Below are 7,784 nucleotides of genomic sequence, written 5' to 3' on the forward strand. Positions count from 1 at the left end.
GTCTACATGCATGGTGAAAACGAATGTGGGATGCTTTGATCGTTTGTTTTGTTGTGCAACCAATGCACTTCCAAAGCCTTTGCTTTAGTGGGACTTTGCCATAGGCTAACCTGACACTCTAATTTCCCCAGTCTTTAAACTTGGTGACCTACTGCATCAATCAGTGTGCCTAGCACTGACAGGACCAAAGCTCTGTAGTGTACGGCATACAAGTGGGAACATGGCTCTCCAGGTCCCACCACCTTGGAGGAACATTGCTGGGACTCGAGGCGTACATATGCCCTGAGCCTGACCGCTGATCTGTGCTCGCTACGGTGGCACATATACTAAAATTGCATCGATACAGAGAAGATTAGCATGGCCCCTGCGAAAGGATGACACGCAAATCCGTGAAGCGCTCCATATTTCTTTTTTAGTGCGTGGGTAAAAGTACAGAAATGAAAAAAGACAAAAGGCTTTTCACGTTTCCAAATGGTGCATGAGGATGGAGGTGCTGCTGGGTCAACTGGAAAGTCTACATGCATGGTGAAAACGAATGTGGGATGCTTTGATCATTTGTTTTGTTGTGCTAATGCACTTCCAAAGCCCTTGCTTTAGTGGGACTTTGCCATAGGCTATCCTGACACTCTAATTTCCCCCTGTCCATAAACTTGGTGACCTACTGCATCAATCAGTGTGCCTAGCACTGACAGGGCCAAAGCTCTGTAGTGCACGGCATACAAGTGGGAACATGGCTCTCCAGGTCCCACCACCTTGGAGGAACATTGCTGGGACTCGAGGCATACATATGCCCTGAGCCTGACCGCTGATCTGTGCTCGCTACGGTGGCACATATACTAAAATTGGATCGATACAGAGAAGATTAGCATGGCCCCTGCGAAAGGATGACACGCAAATCCATGAAGCGCTCCATATTGCTGTTTTAGTGCGTGGGTAAAAGTACAGAAATGAAAAAAGACAAAAGACTTTTCACGATTCCAAATGGTGCATGAGGATGGGTTTAGCAAATCGTGGGAGGTGCTACTGGGTCAGCTGGAAAGTCTACATGCATGGTGAAAATGAACGTGGGATGCTTTGATCGTTTGTTTTGTTGTGCTAATGCACTTCCAAAGCCCTTGCTTTAGTGGGACTTTGCCATAGGCTATCCTGACACTCTAATTTCCCCCTGTCCATAAACTTGGTGACCTACTGCATCAATCAGTGTGCCTAGCACTGACAGGGCCAAAGCTCTGTAGTGCACGGCATACAAGTGGGAACATGGCTCTCCAGGTCCCACCACCTTGGGAGGAACATTGCTGGGACTCGAGGCGTACATATGCCCTGAGCCTGTCCACTCGTCTGTGCTCGCTACAGTGGCACATATACTAAAATTGGATCGATACAGAGAAGATTAGCATGGCCCCTGTGAAAGGATGACACGCAAATCCGTGAAGCGCTCCATATTGCTGTTTTAGTGCGTGGGTAAAAGTACAGAAATGAAAAAAGACAAAAGGCTTTTCACGATTCAAAATGGTGCATGAGGATGGGTTTAGCAAATCGTGGGAGGTGCTGCTGGGTCAACTGGAAAGTCTACATGCATGGTGAAAACGAATGTGGGATGCTTTGATCGTTTGTTTTGTTGTGCAACCAATGCACTTCCAAAGCCTTTGCTTTAGTGGGACTTTGCCATAGGCTAACCTGACACTCTAATTTCCCCAGTCTTTAAACTTGGTGACCTACTGCATCAATCAGTGTGCCTAGCACTGACAGGACCAAAGCTCTGTAGTGCACGGCATACAAGTGGGAACATGGCTCTCCATGTCCCACCACCTTGGAGGAACATTGCTGGGACTCGAGGCGTACATATGCCCTGAGCCTGTCCACTCGTCTGTGCTCGCTACGGTGGCACATATACTAAAATTGGATCGATACAGAGAAGATTAGCATGGCCCCTGCGAAAGGATGACACGCAAATCTGTGAAGCGCTCCATATTGCTGTTTTAGTGCGTGGGTAAAAGTACAGAAATGAAAAAAGACAAAAGACTTTTCACGATTCCAAATGGTGCATGAGGATGGGTTTAGCAAATCGTGGGAGGTGCTACTGGGTCAACTGGAAAGTCTACATGCATGGTGAAAACGAACGTGGGATGCTTTGATCGTTTGTTTTGTTGTGCTAATGCACTTCCAAAGCCTTTGCTTTAGTGGGACTTTGCCATAGGCTATCCTGACACTCTAATTTCCCCCTGTCCATAAACTTGGTGACCTACTGCATCAATCAGTGTGCCTAGCACTGACAGGGCCAAAGCTCTGTAGTGCACGGCATACAAGTGGGAACATGGCTCTCCAGGTCCCACCACCTTGGAGGAACATTGCTGGGACTCGAGGCGTACATATGCCCTGAGCCTGGCCGGCAGGCACTTTTTTCCAGGGGTTTCAGTACAGCGTAACCGCTACTATGTCATCTGATGGGCGTGGCCTATCTGTGAATTTGCATAGGTCACGGATCATGCGCAGATTGTGAAAACAGCCGTTTGATTCAGATACCTGTACGTATTCGCAGGGGTTTCGTGTCCAATACCTTTTATATGCAGTACAAAATAGCTGTCCTGATCGCAGGTGTTTCATGTGAAGTCAGTGTATGTTATATTAAACAAATTAACTTAAGATACCTCTCAGATTACATTAATACTGTTATAACTTAAGATACCTGTCCTCATGTATCCCAGGGCTTTTGTGTCAAATACTTTATACATTATATACAGTAACATCAGATACCTGTCCTGATCTCAGGGATTAAATGTATGATCGCTTTTATATGTATTACCATCAAATACCTGTCTTGATCCCAGGGGTTTCATGTATGATCACTTTTATATTATATACAGTAACATCAGATACCTGTCCTGATCCCAGGGGTTTCATGTATGATCACTTTTATATTATATACAGTAACATCAGAGACCTGTCCTGATCTCAGGGGTTTCATGTATGATCGCTTTTATATGTATTACCATCAAATACCTGTCTTGATCCCAGGGGTTTCATGTATGATCACTTTTATATTATATACAGTAACATCAGATACCTGTCCTGATCCCAGGGGTTTCATGTATGATCACTTTTATATTATATACAGTAACATCAGATACCTGTCCTGATCTCAGGGGTTTCATGTATGATCGCTTTTATATGTATTACCATCAAATACCTGTCTTGATCCCAGGGGTTTCATGTATGATCACTTTTATATTATATACAGTAACATCAGATACCTGTCCTGATCCCAGGGGTTTCATGTATGATCACTTTTATATTATATACAGTAACATCAGATACCTGTCCTGATCCCAGGGGTTTCATGTATGATCACTTTTATATACAGTAATATCAGAGACCTGTCCTGATCCCAGGTGTTTCATGTATGATCACTTTTATATTATATACAGTAACATCAGATACCTGTCCTGATCCCAGGTGTTTCATGTATGATCACTTTCATATTATATACAGTAACATCAGATACCTGTCCTGATCCCAGGTGTTTCATGTATGATCACTTTTATATGTATTACCATCAAATACCTGTCCTGATCCCAGGGGTTTCATGTATGACCACTTTTATATTATATACAGGAACATCGGATACCTGTCCTGATCCCAGGTGTTTCATGTATGATCACTTTTATATTAGATAATGTTTTATTTAGATAATGTTTTTATATTCAGAGTGAAAAACATTTAGCTAGATTTCAGTTTGAAAATTTGAAAATGTGTTTGCCAATAAAAAACATTGTTTAAAGAAGCATATACACTCCCGACAAATTGTGTGTAGTGACAATAATCTTGATTAAATCTATTGGTAAAAGAAAAGCATCATTTACCCTATAAAAAAGTAATCAGTCTACTTTCAAGAACTACTTGTAAACTTGACTAATTTTGACAAATTTGTAAACTTACTAGATTTGACACTATTGTATGAACATGTAAATGGTGGATTCAGTAGTTAAACTAGAAAATTTTACTATAAAACATTAAGTAGATTTAACTAAGGGCTCAAGCTGTACTGTTTTTAGATAAACTGAGAGCCAATTTTTCTTCTTAAAATAAATATCAGTGTTATTCCATTATTCTGAATAATATACATATTTCTCTTTATATGATCAAGTATTTGCAATGAATTAAAAACAGTTTGGATTAGGCTTTGGATTAACTGTATTACAGTGTGTGTCATAAATTACAGGACATGCAAGTAAATAAATTGAAAACATGTTAGTCAAAGTAAAAACTTTCATTTTAAATTGTTTTTCATAATAAAAGTTTTCATTAATTATAAAGACAACTTGAATTTACATCTGTGTTTTTCAACATTTTAGAATATTACATTTTAGATAACGTTGTTTTAAAAGGTGTGACAATTTATTGTCAATAAAGATTAAGATTTGTTATTTACTGGATTAATATTGTAACCATTTTCCCAGAGATGGGTTGCGACTGGAAGGTGATCCGCTGCGTAAAAACTTGCTGGATAAGTTGGCGGCTCATTCCGCCGTGGCGACCGCGGATTAATAAAGGGACTAAGCCGACAAGAAATATTGTAAACATATTTAAATGTAATAGTCAGACAAAGATACATTAAAAAGTTTGTGTGTCTTTAAATATGTATTAAAGTAATAATGTAAAAAAACAACATAACCTATTAATGAACATATTTAGTAAATACTGTGTCATGTATTCAAACATACAAAGCCGCACCCAAGTTTGCTCGAGCGCGCGCACACGTATATACACACACACACACACACACACACACACACACACACACACACACACACACACACACACACACACACACACACACATATGCATACAATTTACTGCATGTGGATATATAGATATCAGCACACTTTCTAATCACCTAACAACATATAGTATTTAGTGGCAACCACCACATACAATCAGATATACATATTCTACATCTGATATAAATCTATCTTTCACAAGCATGTGACGGGATGTTATCCAAAGTTTTCCTTATCATCACTCACACGCTCAGGCCCAGACTGACACACAGAGGAAACATCGGTATGAAGATAAAGAAATGTTTATGTTAATAGTTTATTAATTATAATATAATATAGTATAATATAATATAATATAATATAATAAAAATGATATATAATATAATTAAATTTAATATAAATATAATTATAATAATATAATATAATAATATTATATAATTATAAGTTAATAAAATAATGATTTAATATAACTTAATATGATATAATTTACTCCAATACATAATATTATTTAATAAAATATAAATTTTATATAACTTAATATAGTATAATATAATTTAATGTAATATAATAATATAATTTACACCAATAATTAAAAATATAAAATAATGGTTCTAATAACAGTAATTTAATTACCGATACTATTATTATAATAATAATTTTATTTCTGTTTGATAAAAATCTAATTACCGGAATTATTATTTTATATTAAACCGATAAGAATCTAATTACCGGAATTATTATTTTATATTAAACCGATAAGAATCTAATTACCGGAATTATTATTTTATATAAAACCGATAAAAATCTAATTACCGGAACTATAAAGTTTATATAAAAGGGGCGGGGCTTAGACCGGAAGTCCCGCCTTAGGGGCGGGGCTACAATCAATCAAACTTTTTGACAGGTAGTCTATCATAATTACTAAAGTGTTACAGATGTGGATTGACAACACATAAAGCAGATGACTGTGGTGCAAAATCTGCAACCTGCCTGTACTGCAAAAAAACGGGTCATTATGCACGAGTTTGCAGAAAGAAAAACAATTCAAAAGAGGACAAAAGTCACAGAAATAAATCTAAAGATAAGCTGGACCATAAAGACAAACCCGTAAGAGCAGTAAAGGACAGTTCTGATTCTGATGACTTTGTGTATTCAGTTGATTCAGAAGGAAAAGAGACCATTAAAGTTAATGGACAAAAATTGAAGATGATTATAGATACAGGAAGTGGAAGAAACTTCATTGGGGAAGAACTCTATCAAAAACTGTTTGCACAAGTTGAGCTGAAACAAACAAAGAGAAAATTCTATGCATATGCACAAACACACCCCCTTCACTGTGTTGGATTTTTTGAAGCCCAGCTAGAATGGAATTGTAATGGCATAAAAGATGACATTTTTGTAATAAAAGGAAACGTAGAGCCACTTCTGGGAAGACAGTCCTGTTTTGATTTAAAGATTCTAAATTCTGCTGATCAGGTCAGGCCAGTTGAAAATTTATCTGAAAGATATTTGAAACTGGAGAATGAATATCAGTCTTTGTTTAAAGGACTGGGGCAAATCACAGGTTACAGCCATAAAATATCAGTGAATGAAAAGGTTAAACCTGTAGCTCAAGCTTTACGAAGAGTGCCTTATTTAATGATAGAGGCTGTGAATCAGGAGCTAGATAAAATGCTGGAAGATGAAATAATAGAGGAAGTGCATGAAGGATCTGAATGGGTCTCCAACATTCTTTTCATTCCAAAAAAGGACACTAAAGAAGTGAGACTTTGTGTTGACCTAAGAGAAGTGAACAAAGCAGTGGTACGAGAAAGACACCCAGTACCAACAATAGATAATATACTGCAAGCAATGCAGGGAGCAAAAGTGTTTGCTAAACTGGATGCCCGTAAAGGCTTTTGGCAAGTCGATCTAGCACCTGAATCCAGACAAATGACCACATTCATCACACACAGAGGATGCTACCGTTTTAAGAAGGTACCGTTTGGATTGTGTAGTGCTCCTGAAGCATACCAGAAAGCCATGGATTCTATGTTATGTGGGATGCCAGGTGTGGTGTGCTACATGGATGACATGGTAGTGTTTGCGGAAACTGAAAAGGAGTTGGAACAAAGACTGAGAAAAGTTTTTCAAAGACTTCAAGAGAAAGGACTTACACTGAATAAGGAAAAGTGTTTCTTTGGACTCAAACAGATTGAGATTTTGGGTCATGTCGTCTCAGCTGATGGAATAAAGCCAGATGCCAAAAAAGTAGAAGCAATCGGTAATGCTCCAAGACCCAGAAATGTAGCACAGTTACGTTCGTTTTTAGGCACTTGTGGATTTTTGATGAAGTTTGTGCCTAATTATGCAAATTTGTCAGAGCCTCTCAGAAAACTCACAAGACAAGGACAAGAGTGGCAGTGGTCATCTGAAGCAGAACATGCATTTAAAGGCCTAAAAAAGGAATTGGTTAGTGAACCGTGCCTGGCATACTTTAACATAAATGCACAAACATTTGTGATAAGTGATGCGAGTCCAGTTGGACTGGGTGCAGTTTTGCTTCAGACCCAAGCAGATGGAACAAAGAAACCGGTAGCATATGCAAGCCGCTCACTGACACCTACAGAACGGCGTTACTCTCAGATAGAATGCGAAGCCCTAGGATGTGTATGGGCAGTCGAACACTTTAGAGCATATTTATGGGGTGGCACATTTACCCTTCAGACAGATCACCGACCTCTCATTTATATGCTTAATCCAAAAAATCAAAGCTTTTACCTCCAAGAATACAAAGACTCGGACTGAGACTGTGTCCATTCGACTATAAGATTGAACACATTGCAGGTAAAGCCAATGTTGCAGACTCACTTTCCAGACTTCCGTTACCAGAGATGGAAGACAACAGTTATGTGGATGAGTATATGGACAGAGTGCTTGCTGTAAATATGATGGATGTTCAAGCATTATCTCTGGAGGAACTAAAAAGTGCTACAGTGACAGACACTACGTTGACACAACTGCTTT

The 7,784-nt window shown here is 38.5% G+C and overlaps 1 protein-coding gene and 4 non-coding genes across 10 annotated transcripts in view; 4 read left to right on the forward strand and 1 right to left on the reverse strand.

Annotated features, from left to right (window-relative positions):
- Nucleotides 1-7,784, reverse strand: part of LOC100536192 (protein NLRC3-like) — a 122,228-nt gene that overhangs the window by 94,408 nt on the left and 20,036 nt on the right. For 5 of the 6 annotated variants that reach the window (XM_073948121.1, XM_073948118.1, XM_073948120.1 and 2 more), the window contains one exon: nt 6,960-7,784. This exon is cut by the window's right edge and continues 2,664 nt beyond it. The exons of the other annotated variant lie outside the window; for it this stretch is intronic. The gene's annotated coding sequence lies outside the window, so the exon portion shown is untranslated. Of the gene's footprint in view, nt 1-6,959 lie in introns of those variants that run through there. 6 annotated transcript variants of the gene reach the window in all.
- On the forward strand, nt 303-409 carry LOC137494524 (U6 spliceosomal RNA). The gene has a single exon (XR_011014470.1). It is a non-coding gene; the product is annotated as a U6 spliceosomal RNA (small nuclear RNA).
- Nucleotides 813-919, forward strand: LOC137494878 (U6 spliceosomal RNA). Its single transcript, XR_011014822.1, has one exon. It is a non-coding gene; the product is annotated as a U6 spliceosomal RNA (small nuclear RNA).
- On the forward strand, nt 1,341-1,447 carry LOC137494968 (U6 spliceosomal RNA). The gene has a single exon (XR_011014912.1). It is a non-coding gene; the product is annotated as a U6 spliceosomal RNA (small nuclear RNA).
- On the forward strand, nt 1,870-1,976 carry LOC137494776 (U6 spliceosomal RNA). The gene has a single exon (XR_011014722.1). It is a non-coding gene; the product is annotated as a U6 spliceosomal RNA (small nuclear RNA).

This window comes from Danio rerio, chromosome 4 (genome assembly GCF_049306965.1).
Source record: "Danio rerio strain Tuebingen ecotype United States chromosome 4, GRCz12tu, whole genome shotgun sequence".
Lineage (NCBI taxonomy): Eukaryota > Metazoa > Chordata > Actinopteri > Cypriniformes > Danionidae > Danio > Danio rerio.